Genomic DNA, 19394 nt, shown 5'->3' on the forward strand with positions numbered 1-19394 from the left:
GCGGACGCGCTCGTGCTCGGGAACTATCGGATTAAACTTGAATCGAGTGAAATTACACAAAGGAGCGCCGCGGAGGAGGCGGCCCGGGGACCCGGAGACCCTGAAACTCGCCAGAGCCCCGTTCGCCCCCGGCCAACTCCGCGCCCGAGGATCCAGCCCCCTGGCCGCGGCCGCCGAGCCAACTCCGGAGCCCGCTCTGCGTTTTGTCCCCCCCCTCAGCACCGGGCGGCGGAGGAGCCCGCCCGCCCGCTCCGGTAAGCGCGAGAGTTCGCCGGGCGCCTCCGGGAGGGGCGGCAGCGGCAGGAAATCGCTCCGGGCGGGGGCCGGGGCCGCGCGAGGAGTTGGGAGCGAGGAGTTGGGCGTGTGCGGGGCGAGGGGCGAGGGCGGGCGGGGGCCGGGGCCGGGCGCAGGAGCGCAGCGCCGCCGCCGCGGGGCCCGAACCCGCGCCCCGAGCGCCGCCCGGCGCCCCAACTTTTGCCTGCGTCCGCGGGGCTGGCGGCGGCGGGGGCGCGCGGTCCGGCCGAGGGTCACTTCCTCGCATGTAAATGGCTTTTTGTTGTGCTGCCGGCCGTGGGGGGGGGACGGGGGACAGGAGGGAGCGTGTCTGCGCGCGGGGGAGCGCGAGCGCGTTTCCTCCCGCCGGCGCCGAGCACGAGTTGCCGGCTCCATTCGGAAGAAAAAGGAAGGAGGAAAAGTTGGGCTGCAACTCCAGTGCGAGTGGGCGATGGGCGCGCGGGCGCGGGGCGGCTGAGCGGCGGCGGCTCGGGGACGGCGGTGACCCCCGCCCCCCGCCCGGGACCGACCACGCCGCGCTCGCCGGGAGCGGCGGCCGCACCGGCGCGAACAAAGTGCGTCCCTCCCGGCGGCGGCGGCGCCGGCCCGCGCGGGGACGGCCACCGGGCGAGGTGGGTCGGCGGCGGGGAAAGTGCGCGGGGCGCCGCGTGGGGCGGGGGCGGCGCGAACACGCGGTGCGGGGGGCGTCCCGAGCCCGGCCCGTGCCGGCCGCGAGCGCGGAGTTGCGAGCCCGGAGCCGGGGGCCTCCCGGGGCTCCCCAAGTTCGCGAGGAGAAGAAGAAAGGGAGCGGGGCTGGGGCGGGCGCGGGGCGGCGCGGCGAGGAGGGGACCCCACCTTGCCGAGCTGGCCGGGCCAACGGCGGCGGCGGCGGCGGCGCGGCGGCTGCATAATAGCGACTTTAAGTCCCCGGAGGCAACTCGGCTCCCCCACCCCTGAGCCTCCTGGGGGTCAGCGCCCGCAGCGGGGGGGGTCACTAGGTGGCCCCCGAGGTGGCTCGGGTGCGCTCTGCCCCCGCAGAGATCCGCGGCTCGGAGCGTGAATGGTCGAGGTGGCTGGAGGCCAAGCGGTCAGCGGGGAGAGGAAGGAGGGCGGCGGGGGACGCGTTGTTTGTTTGGTCGGCACCGGGGACGGGGCTCGCCGGGGGTGCAGGGGCGCGGGCACCCGGTGGGCTGCCGTGCGGGGCGGCCGCGTCGGCGCGGGGCGAGCGCCTCCCGGGGGAGGGGGGAGGGCGGCGATCCCGGGCGCGGGGGTGGGGGGGGGGGTGGTCGGGAGGCTCCGGGGAAGGAGCCGCCGGCCCCGAGCAGCCATCATTACCGAGCCGCCTTTCTCCGGATGGCTGCGCCTCGAGGAGCCCCGCGCCGTGGGAGCGCACCCCGAACTCCCGACTGGCCGCCCGCTTTGTGAGCGCCCCCGGGGAGCGGCCGGGCGGGGAGTGCTTCTGCTACCGGGCGGCCGGTTTTCCCGGAGGTCACTTTTAGAGACTGTTCACGCCTCGATTTTAAACTAGTTTTTTTTTTTTTTTCCCCCTCTTCTGAACAGACAATGGACAAAAGAAAAGTGGCAACCCACATGGAGAGTTTCCTTTTGAATTGCTAGAATTAGATACACTATCCAGCTCGCCACTTGCTAAGAATACTTTCTAGTTTCCCATTGTATATTACCTCGCCGTCGATTTAAAGAACTCATCTTGAAATGTGTCCATCCTCTGGGCTGGATTTCTCAGCTGTATTAAATATTTTCATTTATTTCTAAAGGATTATGTGAAGGCCCTGATTTTTATTTTCAGAAAATTGTAATTCATGCTGTCTTTGCAGTGGGCAGCACCTTTCAAAGAGGTGGAGTGTGTGCTCTCCCCCTTATCCCCCCAGTTCTCTCCCTATAAGGGGAGGGGGGAGTACTCCCCTAAACGTAATAATCAAATAGTTAAAAAAAAAAAAAGCAAAACCGAACAAACTTCTCTTTATTTTCTCACAGATCTATTCTGACGATGGCAAAAAAGAAATAAATAAAAAATAAAAATCGTAGTGACTATGATCTTAGCGGCATGGGAACTTGATTTATTCCAGTTGAAATTCCATTTAGGTAGTAGCAACGTGTGATCGTATGTAATTCTTATTTCAGAGATAACTCGAGCAGTGATTCTCCGAAGTTGAACCCTCCTCCCAGCCCCCGGAGTGCGACATCTGTCGCGGAGTGTTTTTGTCTTGCTGTTGCACAACAGAAGCCCTCCAGTCTTTACCCTAAAATGGCAGCTTTCATTTGACTGGGGCCCATTCATTGACAATGATAATAAAGAGGCTGAAAGCTAGATGCTTGGGGCACGGAGCAGGACTGGGTTTGCCTTTCTAGGGTGCTAGTAAGTGGGAGACATTTTATGTCTTCCAGATTTGCTCAGGAAAAGTTTCTTTTTCCTGAAAAATCTGGACTGTGGAAAAAAGTTACAAAGTAAACAGAATTTGGAAGTGGAAGGGGACTTGTACCAAATTTTAGAAACTTAAGTTTTCTTGTTTCACCAAATGGTGAAATTATGACATCCTCCCTTACCCCTTCAGAACCAGATCAAGGGAGGTAATGAATTTTTGTGAGGCTTGTAACAGGTGAATTTCATCACTATAACACTCAAGAGTTGTTTTTTAGCACTTTAGACTTCATTATTTATAGTCTGCTGATATTTTCTATTTTTTTTCCTCCCTCTGCGCAAGTCAGTAAATTGAAGCTTGGTGAATTCTAGGTTTTTCAGGATTCAAATGAGTTTCTTGGTAAGAAAAGAATAATAATAATAAAGGGACTGGTATATGAATTTTAAACTCTAATTTTATTGGTTTAATCAGTGAAATTATTTTTGAGTCAGTTAAAATAATTGCTTCCATTTCTATGTCTTAAGATGGAAGTAAGGATAGAGAAGTCATTTATAAGTGATGGTGATAGTTAAAAACTCAAACATTATTTTCCTCTTTCGAGGAAAAAATAACACTTTTCCTCCAAGTTGAGAATATATAAGTTGAGTTTTAAATAGCAGATCTTGTAACATGGTTCTAAAACAGTACTTTCATAGATTCTCCTGTACTTGGTCTAGTTGTTAATCACTTTGGCTTACAGGACTATTTCCAAAAGTTTTCCACCAGAGTATTGAGTTAAAATGAATACCATGGGAAGTATGTGTATAAAACTGTATCAAAAATGTTACAAGTTTTTCTTCATACAGATGCAGTCAATAATGTATTACCTGTAGTATATTTTTTAAGCTGTTAGGTCAGAAGAAAAAAATGCATTTTCATCTATGAGGAGATATAGTCAGAGTGCATAGGTATACATACCATGTAACCCATGAGAGCAATCTCAATGCCAAGGTTAGAGTAGGTATTTCAAACCTTGATGGAAAGCATGTTATTGCCTGTGCTTGAGAAAGTTGGCTTGTCATACGGTCACCATTCATTTGGTTACTTTGGATTCAGCAATCAGTAGTGAGTTTTCAGTGTGTAAAAAGACAAATAGAAGGCAATTCTTTCCCTCAGAGGGTTCACCATCTAGTAGGAGAGAGCCTTTTAAAGGTACACAGATAATCACATTTAACTTTTAAGGTCAACTTTGGAGGTAATAGTTATTCATCTTTTATTATCCATACATAGCCATCTTATAAATATCTACTATAAATAAGGCATCACAAGAATAAAAATGCTTAGTCAGGGCTGAGCATTTCAAAAATGACTGACTTCAAAAAATGACCCTTAAAATTTCAGCTTTGAAATAAAATGACTTAATTCCAGTATTCAGATGGTTTCTAGATGTAAACAAACTAGTACTTGGATAGATCACATAGCTAAATACACTGGAGGTAGGAAGGGACATTTGGGGAGGATGTTAGGAACGTACTGGCCCTATGTGATTCTGTAATTGTCTTTTTCATTCACAAGGACACTTTTGTATATCTTTAAAAGGATATTCTTTTTATGCCTTTTAGAAATTGAGAATTTTGCGTTGTATCTTACCAGGTTTCTCAAACCATTATGATTTTATCAGTCTGGAAGATAAAATCTTCCTTTTTCTCTGGAAAACTTTATTATTCTTAGCTTTCTTTTAAACTCGGACGTTCAAAGATGATGGATGATGTTAAAATATAAAAGAAATTGGGAATAAATGACCACTTAATTTTTCTACCAAAAAAAAATGAAGATGTGGTGATTTAATTTGGGTATTACTCAGATTGGGTTGCAATTATAGCAGAAGCCCATAGCTAATCTTGATGATAGTTAAGAGTGGGGAAAGTAATTAAAAACACTGCTGCCATTCTTTTATATTTAAATTCTATCAGTATATAAAAATTCTTAAACCACACCTGTGTGATAAAAATAATAAACAGGAAAGCACAATGATATTGTCAAGTAGAAATTCATCTTGTGATCATTAGTGAATCTTCGGATATTTAGAGCATGAGGACCTTGGAAAGCTAGTCGAACTTACTCATTTTACAGATTAAGAAACTGAAGCCCAGAGAGATTAATTAAAGGAGCCGCCTCTGGCTGGCCACCCGGTTACTGCCGGGCAGTCTCGGTCACGGTTGTCTTGCTGGCGCCTAGCTGGGTGCTGCTGCAAGGGGATGCTGGGTTGGTCCTTGCTGGATGACAGAGCTGGTTCTTGAAGGGTCTAGCTCTCTTCCTACTTACATCTGACTCAGAAGCACCTTTTGGCTTAAGAACCTTTAACCCACGCTACAATAGCTCTTAAAGGTGTTCCTGCTACTGCTGCTAAGTTGCTTCAGTCGTGTCCAACTCTGTGCGACCCCATAGACAGCAGCCCACCAGGCTCCCCCATCCCTGGGATTCTCTAGGCAAGAATACTGGAGTGGGTTGCCATTTCCTTCTCCAATAAAGGTGTTCCTAAATCATCATCAATATTGTGTTTGTCTCTACTGTGTAGTGGTTTGGAGGTTTTTGGGGGCGTTGCGGGGGGGAGGTATGATTACGCATCTAGAGAAAGGTACAGAAAAATTATCCCAAGATTTGATGACTGTTTTCCCTTAAGAAGCATGTATTCCTTATCATAATTAGATTCCTATACCTTTTAACTCAGGTGACTGCAAACATGATAGTGTTATTCTTAGTATTTTTGGAGGGTTTTGTCTTGTTTTTACTTCAAAAAGTAAAAACTATCTTGTTAAAAATGAAAATAGCATAGAACAGTAATGAAGAAGGATTACTGGGTAGGAGGAGGCTGACTGGTCCCTTGGCCCGTTTGCTTGTGACCACGTGGCATCAGAGATGCTTGCTGTCTCGCGTGGTCCTTTCGGCCTCTCACTACTGCTGTAGGTGCCAGGCTCGGCTTGAGTGGCTGGTGGCTGGGCCTGTGATCGGTTTTCTGTTTCATCTGTTTTCTTGTTCATCGATTCAAGTATTTATTGGGTACCTGTTACGTACAAGGTGCTGGGCTGAACCTGAGTTAGGAATATAATACACAAGAAGACATAGGAGACCCACGTGGAGAAGAAATTGAAGTGCCGCAGTGTCGTAGTGCTGTGCGCTGGATACCAGGAGGAGGGAAGAGCACTTGCTAGCTCTGAGGAGTGGCCTCAGCACTGCCGTCCAGTTGGTGGTAGAAGAAGGGGGCTCACCTGGAGGGTGGCAGCAGGTCCGAGGTCTACGGAGAGCGGCCAGATGATGCCTAAGAGGTAGGCAGAGGCCAACTCGGGCGGGGCGTACAGGATCTGGGATTTGGGATTAGGGGAAAAAAAAAGCAACAGAGCCACTGATGAGTGTAGAGCAGTGCTTGACATGAGCAGGCTTGTGTTTTGAAGGCTAAATTGTCGGGTGGGGCACTGGAGGGAGACTCAGGATGTTCCCCCTGGTGGTGAAGGAGCAGTGGTTTGGACTAGACTGGTGACCGTAGGGAGGGAGAAGTGGAGAGGCTGGAGAAATATTTAGGAGGCTCGCTGGATTGGACTTGAAGATAGATTTGTTCTCAGGGAGAGGAAGGGGTCAGGGAATGTAGGTTTTCTGGTGTGTTCCAGGCAATGGCTGGCTGGCTGGTGATGCTGCTCACTGAGGTGGTGGTCACCTGGTGGAAGCCAGGTCTGAGGAGGAAGTTCATGGGTTCTCACAGCGTGTGACTGAGGTGGCCGATAATGGACCATGAAACCGCTGTCTCAGCCTTCTTTCCATTGCTAGCGGCATTCTAAAACTTTCCAAAACAGCCTGCTAGCTTCCCTCCAAAGATGGAGGTATAGGTGGAGCCCACCAGGAGACCTGACGAGAAGGGGGGTGTTACTTGCCTCCTATGTGGCACTCTGCTTGTTACTTGTTGAAAAGGACTTTGCTTGCTGCTTGAGAGATGGGAACCCTCCAGTAAGCAGACTTTGTTACATTTTGTTCTTCTGTCTCCACATTCCAGTGGCTGCTTTGTGTTGCTAAGGATGAGGTCCTTGGTCTCCCAGCAGTAGCTGGTGGGTCTCATAAGTTAGCTCTGGTTGAATTTTAGAGCTGGTTGCAGCCACACATGGGTGTGGTAGAAATGAATACATTGCTCAGATAATTGTAGAGGGAAGTACCATCCTTGGTCTGAACACTTAACCTGCCCTGGGTGGGGAAGGAAGGAGTATGTATAAACTAGTTTAATGTATCTTAAAAGTCACTTTGATCAATTATTATAAAAAGTTGTTGTTCAGTCACTCAGTCGTGTCTAAGTCTTTGCGATCCTATGGACTGCAGCTTGCCAGGCTTCCCTGTTCTTCACCATCTCCTGGAATTTGCTCAAACTGGCATGATTGGTAGCAAATGAGAAGGACATTTTCTTCTCCAGGGGATCTTCCCACCCAGGGATTGAAACTGGGCCTCCTGCATTACAGGCAGATTCTTCACCGTCTGAGCCACCAGGAAAGAGGTACTAATGAATAAATCCAGACATGTTTTGAAGTTTCTGAGAAAAAGTATGAAAAGCCTGAACATTTATCTTGAAACAGTTATTTTTTTTTTGTTTGAGGGAAGTGTTTGCATTTTATGTGTGTGTGCGCACCAGTTTATAGAGTAGTGATATTGTTGTTTAGTCTCTTAAGTTGTGTCTGACTCTTTTGTGACCCCATGGACTGTAGCCCGCCAGGCTTCTCTGTCCCTGGGATTCTCCCGCAAGAATACTGGAGTGGGTTGCCATTCCCTCCTCCAGGGGACCTTCCTGACCCAGGGATGGAACCCGGGTCTCCTGCAAGTCCAGGGTCACCCGTTTATTTTTGTTACAGGTCCAGCTTTGTTCTTGGTGTGGAGAGGGGTCCTTCCTGGGCCTTGTTGTCTTTGGTTGAGGTTCATTTCAAAGATGCTCTGCCTGACGCCGGTCCTCACAAGCCTTTTGGTACCATTGTGACTCCATCCCAGGTTCACCAGGGCCCGCCCCGCCTCCTCCGGGGTGGGCATGATTATCCTTTGCAGGATTTTCAGGGGCTTGCCTAGGCTGTAGGGGCTGCTCCATCTGCAGGTTTTGCTCTCTCCTCTAGCAGTCTTTAGGGATTGTTTGGATACGTTTAAACTTTAGGGGCAGTAATGTTCCCATGTGGTGAAATAATATAGAAATGCTGGGTGTGCTGACTTCAGGTGGACTTGGCCAGCAACCCTACAATAGTTTTTATTTCTAACCCTAGTTCTTTCCCTGGTTAGTTTCAAACGTTTCAAAAAACCTTTAAAAATACATTGTCTGGCTTGTTCCCATCAATAGTATATTGGTTTAAGAAACCATTGGCCTTTCTAGAGGTGCATACATGCCATTGAATGTAGGGTTGTGCCATGTGGCCCGCAGTGGAAGAATAAAGGGGATGTTATCCCCACTCCCAACCCCCACCCCAGCTTTAGCCTGTCTGTCCTCAGCATGGGGCGGGCAGAGAGCCGCAGCCACTGTGCATGGGGCTTGGGCAGCCACACCAAGCCTTTGTGCGGGGAAAGACAGGCAGATAACGTGTGCAGTTCTGACATGTCAGGGACTCTCCCCGGGATCCTCCACTCACACGTCAGAGATCTCTACACCGTATTTGTGGTTCATCTGATAAAAGGGTACATGGTTCCTCAGTAATTAATTTTCCCCTCGTTCTTTGGCAAGTTAGAGACTGCTTTAAATGATTAAAGAGTCCACTTTGTTCTCTTTTTGTCCTTCTGAAAGAAGCCATAAACACTTCAGAGTTGGTCCTCTTGATATTTAAAACATTTTTATAGCAAAAGTACATATTATTTTAACACACATAAAAAGAATGATCCTCTCTACCATGATTCTAAGACAGCAAGTAGCAAGAAGCTTCTTATAGAATTACAAGCCTGCCTTATTTTCCAAGCCAGGCCTGTCCTGGCACTAGGTGAAGAATAAAATCAATTGGAACACAGGTGTGCAATCAGCATATGCCTTAGTTGTGATGTATTTTAAAGTGTGTGGGTCTAGAAATGACTTTATTTACGGATAGGACTAATAATGGATTGTAACTGTTAAGCCTGGATCTTCAAGGTGAACTTTTCTTTTTTAAACATCTCTCTCACTGTGTTTTATGTTCTTGTATACTTGACCTTGTTTGTGCTTGGGATTTTGCTTTGGCCAATTGCTGGTGTATTGATCTTGTCAGAAAAATCATGCAGACTCATCTGGAGCATGTAAAAATTTTGATTAAATTAGGAAACTGTCTATTTTCTCTGTTTGCTGTGTGATCAACTGAAATAGTGCAGAAATAACCCAACAGCATTAAAGATATCATTAATCACCATAACAACTAACTAGCAGTTGATTTTTGAGCATTTCCAATCACGTAGGGCTTCCTCGGTGGCACAGTGGTAAAGAATCCTCCTGCCAGTGCAGGAGACATGAATTCGATTCCTGGATCAAGAAGATCCCCTGGAGGAGCAAGTGGCAACCCACTCTAGTATTCTTGCCTGGGAAATCCCATAGACGGAGAAGCCTGGTGGGCTATAGTCCATGGGGTCACAGAGTTGGACCCGACTGAACATGCATGTGTGTGTGTGCACACACATACAGTCAGATAGGCATTTGCTAAGTGTTTTGGTTACTCATTAGAACAACTCTAGGACAGGGGTCCCCAACCCCTCTGGTCCTTGGCTTGTTAGGAGCTGGGCCACATAGCGGGAAGTGAGTAGTGGGCCAGCCAGCAAAGCTTCATATGTTGCTCCCCATCACCCGCATTACTGCTGAGCCATCACCCCCACTCTCCGCCCAAGGTCCATGGAAAAACTATTCTCTGTGGAACCAGTCCTTGGTGCCAAAAAGGCTGGGGAATACTGACTAGGAAATAGAATGTTTACCCCCATTTTACAGATTCAGAGACTTGGACTGAGGGGTTAAATTGCCCAGGACCACACATAACTGTAGTGCATGCTGGAGGAGGATTTTTTAAAATTATATTTATTTTTATGTATTTGGCCTTGCTGGGTCTTCGTTGCAGTATGTGGATCTTTGAACCTCATTGCCGTATGTGGGATCTTTAGTTACAGCTTGCAAACTCTCAGTTGCGGCATGTGGGATCTAGTTCCCTGACCAGGGGTCGAACCCAGGGTCCCTATTTTGGGAGCCTGGAGACTTAGCCACTGGACCTCCAGGGAGATCCCTGGAAGAGGATTTTGAAGTTCACCAGTCTCCAGAATCTGTATTCGTGATCCATCACCAGGCTCGTACCACTGCTGCCTTAATAGGTAAAAGTGCATTAGAAATGCCAGCAACGCCCTGTAATCCTGTGTCTCCTGTTGGCTCAGGCTTTTCCGGTCATACTTGCTCTTTTTGTGCCTGCTGTACTTGGGGCGGGGGAGAGGGGGCGGGGGCGGCACCGTTATTAATATCTTGGGATATCTTGACTCCCAAGATGACCGGGTTCCGTGCCTTTCAGCATCATACCCTTCCTGTCCCATGAAGACACTGAGAGGAGTTGTTCTCCAGCAAGTTTTATTCTGTGGTGGCTGAGAACTTGAGTTGTGGCATCAGACGGATCAGTTCAGTGAATCATGAAACTGGGAATAATAATACTCTCCACCAGCCAGGGTTAGGGCGGAAGGTGGCATGAGATGCTTCAGCTTCAAGCACTCAGTATAGCTTATGGCATATTTATTGAGGAGTTACTAGTAGCATTAGCTGACTCTTGGTCATTGAATTTATCAAACCATGTGCCTCGGTTTTATTTTTACTTAAAAAGTCCCCATAATCCTGAGTCATGAGAAGCCCACTGTGGAGTCCAGCCGCATGGTTTGCCTCCAGGTACAGCACTAGTTGTTGTTCCCCTGCACAGAGGGAACTTGGATATCCCAGATGCTAACGATGCTACCTTTGAGGGAGCAATCTCTTCCTGGCCCTGGGGATTCCTTCTGCTGGCTGAGCCTTGGGTGTCTCGCCAGAGAACCAGTCATTTCTTCTTTTCCCCAAACCTGCAGTTCTCCAAAGACAGTGGGGATGTCACCAGCGGTGGGCATATTCTATCAGCTCTGGCGTGGACGAGCCTCCCAGTGTAGACCAGAGAGGCGCAGGCTGTTCTCAGAATCTGTAACTCTAGATCCTTGAGTCTCTGAACGTTGGAGTTAACCCTCCCCTGCCCCAGATTCCGTCTGTCGCTTAAGAAGGAGACAAGAAAGGATCTAAACTGAGAGTAGGTTTGGGGTGGGGTCTAGGACAAGAGTAGCCGCTGTTAACAGAAAATGAGAAGGTTCCATTCCTCTGGAAACATGAGGCTCTGGGGGCGGCTTCCTTGGTATCCCACTCTGTCAGGACTGGCACGACGGTGGGCGAGGTGGTGCATCGACGGCTTTCACTTTACTTTATTTCATTTTATTGTCGCTGAAAAGTGACTCTTATGGGAAGATGAGATGGAGCGGAGTGGAAAGAGCTGGCAGACAGGGGCCCGTGGAAGTTCCCCATGTTCTTTGTCCCTACTACAGGGTTGAAAACTTGGAGAAGCTTCTTGGTTCGTGGACTTTTAAGAGCTCGACCTCCATAGCTACCATATATGGAGCGTGGGGTTCATGTGAGTTTGCATTTTGCTAATAACCTGTGTACTTACCTGAACTGTTGTTCCAAATGATGGAAGCAGGATTAATCAAGATTGTTTAATACATGGTGCAGTTGGGACTTAAATCAGGACAGGTTCGTTTAAGAGCCTGTAGTGTGAACCTCTCTGCAGAAAGTGCTTGGGATGGGTGGTCACATTGGAATGACCTCGGCCTGAGAAGGGCAGGACCAGCGTCTATCAAGAAGGGCAGGACCAGCGTCTATCAAGATGTGCACACCTGTGCTTTCGAGGCCTGGCTCCCCGAGGCACACTAAGAGGCCCAGAGCTGCGCATGAATGGCTTATAGTCAGGGGCGCGTCTTTTCCTCCTTACAAGTCATATCTTATCAATTGCGAACACTTTCCACCTAAAAGACACTCATTGTGAGACTCACTAGTATTCCACCCTGTTTTTGTTTATCAGTTCAAAACGTGACCAACCACAGAGTATTCAGCTTGCTACAGAACTGGCTGTTTCTTTCCAGTGTTTATCCAAGATGTATTCATTCATATGGACTTCCCAGGTGGCGCAGTGGTAGAGAACCCACTTGCCAATGCGGGAGATTTTAGAAACACAGGTTCCATCCCTGTGTTGGGAAGATCTGCTGGAAGAAGAAATGGCAACTCACCCCAGTCTTCTTGCCCGGGAAACTTCATGGACAGAGGAGCCTGGTGGTCCACGCGGTCCACCTGGTCACAAAGAGAGACACGTGTGCACGCATGCCAGGTTGCTTCAGTCATTTCTGGTTCTTTGCCACCCTGTAGACTGTAGCCCACCAGGCTCCTCTGACCATGGGATTCTTCAGGCAAGGATAGTGAGGTGGGTTACCATGCCCTCATCTAGGGGATCTTTCTGACCCAGGGATTGAACCCTCATCTCTTACGTCTCCTGCATTGGCAGGCGGGTTCTTTACCACGAACCTCCTGTTAAAACTTGGAAGTTTTGCTATTTTTGGTGCACTTAAAAATTCCTTTTTTGTTTTTTTTTTTTTTTTGGTGTGTGTGTGTGTTTTGTTTCATAGAGCTAGGTTTATCACCAGAATTAGCATTTTAAGGTTTCCATTTCCCCCTCTCATTAGAAGACAAACAAAATCCAGGTTGGTATTGGAAGCAAAATTTCAAGCTCATAAGTGGCTACTGTGGGCCCGTGAGAGCCATTCTGTTTAGCTGCCGAGGTCTGGCAGGAAAGGAGAACTGTCTCATGTCTGTCAGATGCTTAGTAGGGATGCACCGCGGTGACGCAGTCAGGCAATTTCCCACATGGTTCACCCTGGGGGTGGTGACACAGCTGTGCCTGGGTTGCTAGCAGGCAGGCATTGTCACCATAGGCTAGCTGAGAAATCCGGTGTTTGTCTCCGTGTGAACGGAAGGAGATGTACTGCCTGAAGGTCCGCACAGAAGCCTGGCTTTTGCTGATGGCGTGGTGACATCGGGGACCGACGGTCCGTCTCTGACTGTATGTAGCTCAGGCTTTGCAGAGCTTGAAGAAATGCCCACATCACTGGTGTTATCCTTTACGGATCACTACCACCGTAATAATAACATTAAGAAGAAGAATATCCTCACTGGGCAAACCTGAAAGTGACTCGACTACCTGTGCCTTCTCTAAACAAGACGGCTTGAGCCAGGTGTTGAATTTGGAACGTAATCTGATTTGTGTCACCTACCAGCTCCAGGCTAGGGGTGAGAAAATGGGTCTGTTTATTCAAAGCATTATAGCATTCACTCATATCATTATGAGATTTTCTTGTGTGTCTCTTAACTCTTCCAATATTCTGTTGTATGAAAGGAACTCCTGCTTTCCCTTTCCTTACCTTTTTGAGACAGATGCATAGAAGACTCAGGTCCCTCATTCCCAGGCAGAAAAGCTAACGAAGTACATGGGAGATTTTGAGGAGGAGGGAGCGCTCCGTCTTGCACCTCCTCAGCAACGTCCTCCCCTCCCTTCTGCCTGCCAGGGTTCACAAGGACAAGGTGGTTTTGCAGAAATAATATATCCACTGGTCTTTAAGGAAGAGGAGATGATGAGTGGGACTGAGGTTGCTTTTTCATCTGGTTTCTCCAAGTGACCTGCAGAATGGGTCTGTTCACATGATCTTGAGGCTCTTACATAATCATTTCAAAAGTTCATCTGGTAAAAAGTGATGGGCACAGTAGATATTTACTGGGCCTTAGAATGAACACAGTCACCTGGTGGTATGTGCTTAATTACTCACTCAGTCGTGTCCGACTCTTTGTGACTCCTTGGACTGTAGCCCGCCAGGCTCCTCTGTCCATGGGATTTTCCAGGCAAGAATACTGGAGTGGGCTGCCATTTACTTCCCCACCCAGGGATCAAACCCACATTTGCTGCATTGGCAGGCGGACCCTTTACCACTGAGCCACCTGGAAAGCCCCACAGTCACCTGTGCTGCTTGTTAAAGATGTAGATTCTGGGAGTCAAGTGATTAGCACTCGTCACTTTCACTGCCAGGTCTCAGGTTTGATCCCTGGTCAGGGAACTAAGATCCCACAAGCCTTGTGGCATGTTACAGCAACAACAATAACAACAGCAAAATGCAGATTCTTCAACCCTACATTGGTTTCATTCCTGGATTAAAATCTCTGTGGGCCATCTAGAATCTGAATTTTTATCTCGGTGCTTTTGATATACTCTAAAAGGCCTCACATTTAGACCAGTGTGTTAGTTATACAGTGAACATATCATGGAAATACAGAACAGTTCAGAAAAATGGTAGCATGTATTTTTACAGTATTTTTTGGAGCTTTGCAGGTAATGTTATTCTCTTACATGTGAGTGAGTGAAATGTAGCTGCTATTTGGGATTCCAGCAAAGATGGACGCATGGTTGAGCTTGGGATCATAGTCCACCTTAAAGGCAGTAAAAGGGATGGAGACCAACATGTGTTGTGTTTACTCATTAAGTTGTATTTTCATTCTGCCACAGAATAATTAAAAACTTATTTTATGTGTAGTTCCAGCTTACATGATTAGTGGGTGGATTTAGGGGACTTCACCAGTCATCCAGTGGTTATGACTCTGCCCTTCCAATGCAGAGGGGGTTGGGTTTGATCCCTGGCTGGGGAACTAAGATCCTGCATGTGGTGTGACCAAAAAAAAAGTATAAAAAAAAAGTGAGTGGATTCTTACTCTTCGGGGGCAGCCTGTTCCAAGGCGGTGTTATTTCCAAGGGCAGCTCAGACGTGAACGGTGAGAGTCTGGTGGCATGTTGTTTGGCAGCTGGACTTGGCAGCGTCCATCTCCGTGGGACCCCGGTACTCCTCTGGGAGGTGATGGGAAGCGGTTCCTGGCTCTTTTCTCAGCCCTCCTCCTCCCTTCCTTTCCGATTTTTTCCTCAGTGCCTGCCCCATTCTCTTGTCCCACCGTCTCCCTGGACCTGGGCTGGGAGGCTCCGTCAGGGTCCTGGGCTTCCCTCGGCTCCTCACTCCTCCTGCTGCTCCCTGCAGCCAGTGTCCTTCTGAAAGCGCCCATCTCGGCTCCAGCTCAAACCCACAGCTCCAGGTCCTGTTTCCAGGTGATTAGCTCCTAAAACGTTATTTTTATTCCCAGTATCTTCCCCCAAGCTTTTGTTCTTCATCTTCTCAACCTGTCTGAACCCGAAGTCTTCCCAACACCACCTCCTTCCTGCATGAAGCCCTGGCCTCTCAGCCCCACGTTGCTCTCCGTGCCACCTTGCATCCCGGCCGCCTCTCAACCTCTCCAGGCTCCTCCGAGTTCAGGGGGCTCCACACCCCTTGGGTCCTGGCGTCCTGGTTTCTTTGACCGCATTACATCCTCACGCACTCACCTGCCTGTTAGCACATAGCGCCAGGCCTGCTGAGCCCTGGCCATCCTTCTCCTCGTCGTCTGCACTGGAAGAGATTGCTGCCTGCCCTCTCTGTTCCCAGCGTTCTCCTTCATTCATTCCCGGGGCAGCTGGCGCCCTGGCTGCGGGTCTGGAAGCTCCCAGACTCCCACAGAGGGGTCCTGCTCATCACCTTTGAGTGCAGTGGGGCTGATGGGTTTAAAGTCGAGACTATTGGTGTGTGGGGGGGTAAGGTTTCCCTGTGTCTGTCCCCCCGTCCCCTCCCCAGGGACAAGTGGTTCCAGCCGTACCTGGTTGTCCCCCAGCAGATTGAGAACGTGAGGGGGAAGAGGAGGTGAGAATCCCTCCTTAGACCCCATTCCCATGTCCCTGGTGTGCAGTCAGAGGGCCTTTTCCCTGGTTGCTGTGTTCTGATTAGGTACTTAAGATGCCCTTTGGTCTGTCTCGTGATCTTTAGGTTAGCCCAGGATTGTCCGTAAGATATAATCTTGTGTTGAGGGAAAACTATTAAACTGGTAACCGAAATCCTTTTGTGGGGAGTCAGTTGTGCTTGACCATGGCCTGAGGGGCTTTCAGAAATGGGCCTCCAAGTTCACGATAGAGTGAACTTTCCATACAGGCCTTCCCCAAGTCGGCTGTAGGAAGGACTTCAGTGAATGCAGAGACATGGCCAGTAAGGGCAGGGAATATTCTGTGCGGTGTTTCCAGTTTCCACCTGTATAGGGTAAACGGTGATTTCTGTGTGAGGTAGACTGTGAAGTCTTCTTAGGTTTTGGAAACGTGGATGTGTCTGGTAAAAGCTGTTCTTTTATTAACACCTTTCAAAAGATTGGTAAGAATTACAAGCACACAAATCTTAATATTCTTGCTGACTTTTGGGGATGACACTAATGTTTGCGAAGTGGTGGTCATGGAAAATTGTAGCTGTGCCGAGTTCTGCAGGAGATCTAAAAATGCCGACCGTGGCTCCGAGATGCGAGTTGCACACCTGGGACATGGAGCAGGTCAGCACCGTGTGTGGTCAGGCGCTGAGGACGTGTGATGCTCTCAGTGGAGGCCTGGTAGTGGAGGAGGCCATCAGCAGATGTGACCCGTGCTGCCTTGTGATAGGCTGGGAGGATTGAGAAATGACAGGAGCAGCATCACAGAGATACAGCGAGGCCAGGCCCCCAGAGCAGGCTGCAGGGCAGGGCCGGGATTGCACCCCCAGGGAGAGGGGCACCCTGCCTCACTCACACCCACCCTCCTCCCGAGCTCAGGGAGGGTCAGAAGTGGCTGGGAGGAGAGGGCAGGGGATGGACAGACAGGGTTGAGGGTGGGCTGTGGTGAAATTGGTGACATGCATTTGCACTAAGTGATGGAAATGGCATGGTTAGTTTGGCAACGTGTAAGCGTTGGTGGTTGAAGAGGGACTGGAGGGGAAAAGTCAGCAGTGGAGCTCCACCAGGGCAGGGGGATTGAAGAGGTGGGGGGGGGGTGGTGAAACTGGTGGGAGATGAGGAGAGGACTGGTCCTGCCAGGGGCCAGTGCCCACCTGAGAATGGCTCGGAAGCCTCTTTTCAGGAGAACCAAGGTTTGATGTTTTGAACTTAGATTAGATCCAAAAATAGGAAACATTTGAGGAGGGTGAGATGTATGAAAAGATAAAAAGATCACTTTAGAAAGCTTCCAAAAATAAAGCTACATCGCTCATGAAGTTGTGCAACCAGCAAGCCAAAAAAATATCAAAATAGTAACCCCCCTCCCCGGATTTTTTAATTAAAGTCAGTGTCTTATGAAAATGATTTTGGAACTGTTTGCACATGTAGTTTGACTTTATTTCTTTAAATGTCCTTACTACTTGGGCACAGCATAATGTGAAAGAGTTCTGTAGGATTGTTCATACTGCTCTTTCAGAATCAAAATGGCATATTGGTAGTTAGGGAGTTTGTAAAAGTCTCCCCAGTTATTACACACGAATGTTGATCTGTTCACTGGGGTCATGCTTTCTTCTGAGTGTGTGTTCTGACATTTGAAAGACCTGCCTCACTGTGTGTGCTTCACCTGCTTTGAGGGGTGCATGTGGATGTATTAAAAAGACACATCAGCAAATATAGTAGAGAAGCAGCTCCAGCCCATAGAAAAGCAGTAAGGGATGTAGCAGGTAATTCATAGAAAATGTAACTGTCAAAAACATGAAAATTTTCCCAGTTATGGAGTAATAAAAATGCAAATTAAAATGAGATAACTTTCCCTCCTTATCAAATTAGCAAGGATTTAAAAAATATTCTTGGTATTGACGGAATGTGGTGAGACTTGCAGGCTCACTGCTGTCTGGGGTTCGGTGAGTACAAACATTTTGGAAAGTAGCTGGAGATTCCATGTTTCCAGACCTTCATGAACAGCCATGCCAGTCATATCAGTCGTCCATCTGAAGGAAAGATCTGCAGTCCAATCAGCTATGATAAGTAAGAGGTCACAGCATGTTGTTCTGACAGTGAGAAGTCGGGAATGCTTAGATTTGCGCTGTGTTCATAAGCTCAAGTGTGATGCAGGTGTTACAGATTGTGTTTTTGAAAACCGTAAAGCCTCAAAGAGTAGAGCACAAAATAATATATTAAATCTGGCTCTAACTTGATGCAAATTATTAGCACAAGCCTAGGGGGGTGAAAAAAAAACTAGGGAAAATACATCAGTTTTAAAAAACGAGTAGTTTCAGGGATTGACAGTTTCACTTAGTTAAAAGCTCCAATTGCAGAGTTACACAGGTCAGGTTTGAATCCTTGCCTGGCCATTTGCTGGCTGTATGAACTTGAATAGGTGACTTCGTAGCTCAGTGACCACAGGCAAGGTTTAAACTTACCTGAACCTCAGTTCCTTCAGCTGAGGCTGGGAGGGGTGGTGGCAGTGCTCAGCTCCTAGGCCTGCTTTTATTCATGCAGTGATATCTGAACTACCTCACACGGTGCTTACTGCATTGTTTGCTCTCCACGAATGTCAACTGAGGCTGTGTTTATTTTAATTTGTATTTAAAATTTTATTTTAAATATATTTTAATTCATCTTTACATTCAAATTTACATTTTTAAGTATTTTCTTAATTTTATACTGAAAGGCACTTTGCATAATCAAGAAAAACAACCGTCACCATCCCGAGGAGCATCTCTTGCTCCTGAGGGGGAACAAGGAAGCCCGACAGTTTTTAGTGTTTTCTGGCATAGACAAGAAAGTCTTTATAGAGTAATTTCAACTACTTATTTTTCTGAAATGATTACTCCCCAATTTGCCTCTTTCCCCTTGTTTTCTAGGTCACTGAGTAGTATTTGGATTATTTTTTTCTATCTCAAAGAAATTTTGTTCTGTAGTAAGTTGAATTTAAGAGACCCCTGCCTCTTTTTTTTTTTAAAGTTTTCTGAAATCCAGGAAAACAAGAATCATCTTTGAAAAAACTCCTGTAGATGAGATCTGAATTTGGTTAGTATTTACTGCGCCTTTAGCATTCGGATTACAGTGCTAGCTTCTGTACACCTCACCTAATTGTTTAAATATGTGAGCATGATTTTGATATTGGGGAGGTGGAGAAGAAACCAACCTCCTGAAAGTGTTTGAGCTTGAGTTAAAAGGCTTGCTGTGTCTTGGAGTGAGTCAATGTGTGCAGGTGGGAAGTCTGAAGCATCTGGAACCCTTCTACCTTGGAACTGTGTCTTTCTCACAAAAGAAGCACATTGAGGTTGCATGCAACCAGGAGAAGCCTTCAGGCTCTATTTTCTTCTAAGGAGGGCAACAGCTTTGCACTTATAATAAAATAGCTTCAAAGCTTTCATCTCCTTGAAGTTATGTTACCTTTCATTTATCTCAAACATTCTTTATTATATCTTCTATGGCAAACAGAAGAGAATAAGAAAAGGAAAAACAGATTTTTAACAGTCTCCTAACTTAATTATGAATAAACGGGTTGATGGTAAAACTTAAACGATAGAATCTGAAATACACATGACCACATTGTATTATTGTGTTTCATCGCACTAAGATGGTGTCAGTTGTAAGACAGGTCCTATTTCTGACCTATGGGAATGTGAAATAGGAGTTAGAATCAGTGAAATATAGTATTGAGAGAAAAATGAGGACATCTCCACTTTGCAGTCACTCGTACTTGTCAATTTTGTTTACTGAACGAAAAGGAAAGTCACCTGAATGCATCAGGAGTGGGAACTTAAGCCTCTAATCTTTAGCAGAAAGATTTCATAGCTGCCTGTCACTTTAATCACACCTGGAGCCATCCTCTGCACACCTTG

At 47.7% G+C, this 19394-nt stretch overlaps 1 protein-coding gene across 2 annotated transcripts in view; it reads left to right on the top strand.

Moving 5' to 3' along the window:
* The window catches only part of CHD7 (chromodomain helicase DNA binding protein 7), a 192568-nt gene continuing 173174 nt past the window's right edge, over nucleotides 1–19394 (top strand). For both annotated transcript variants that reach the window (XM_040261278.1, XM_040261280.1), the window contains exon 1: nucleotides 1–254. The gene's annotated coding sequence lies outside the window, so the exon portion shown is untranslated. The remainder of the gene's footprint in view (nucleotides 255–19394) is intronic.

Source organism: Oryx dammah, unplaced genomic scaffold, assembly GCF_014754425.2.
Source record: "Oryx dammah isolate SB20612 unplaced genomic scaffold, SCBI_Odam_1.1 HiC_scaffold_19, whole genome shotgun sequence".
Classification (NCBI taxonomy): Eukaryota; Metazoa; Chordata; class Mammalia; order Artiodactyla; family Bovidae; genus Oryx; species Oryx dammah.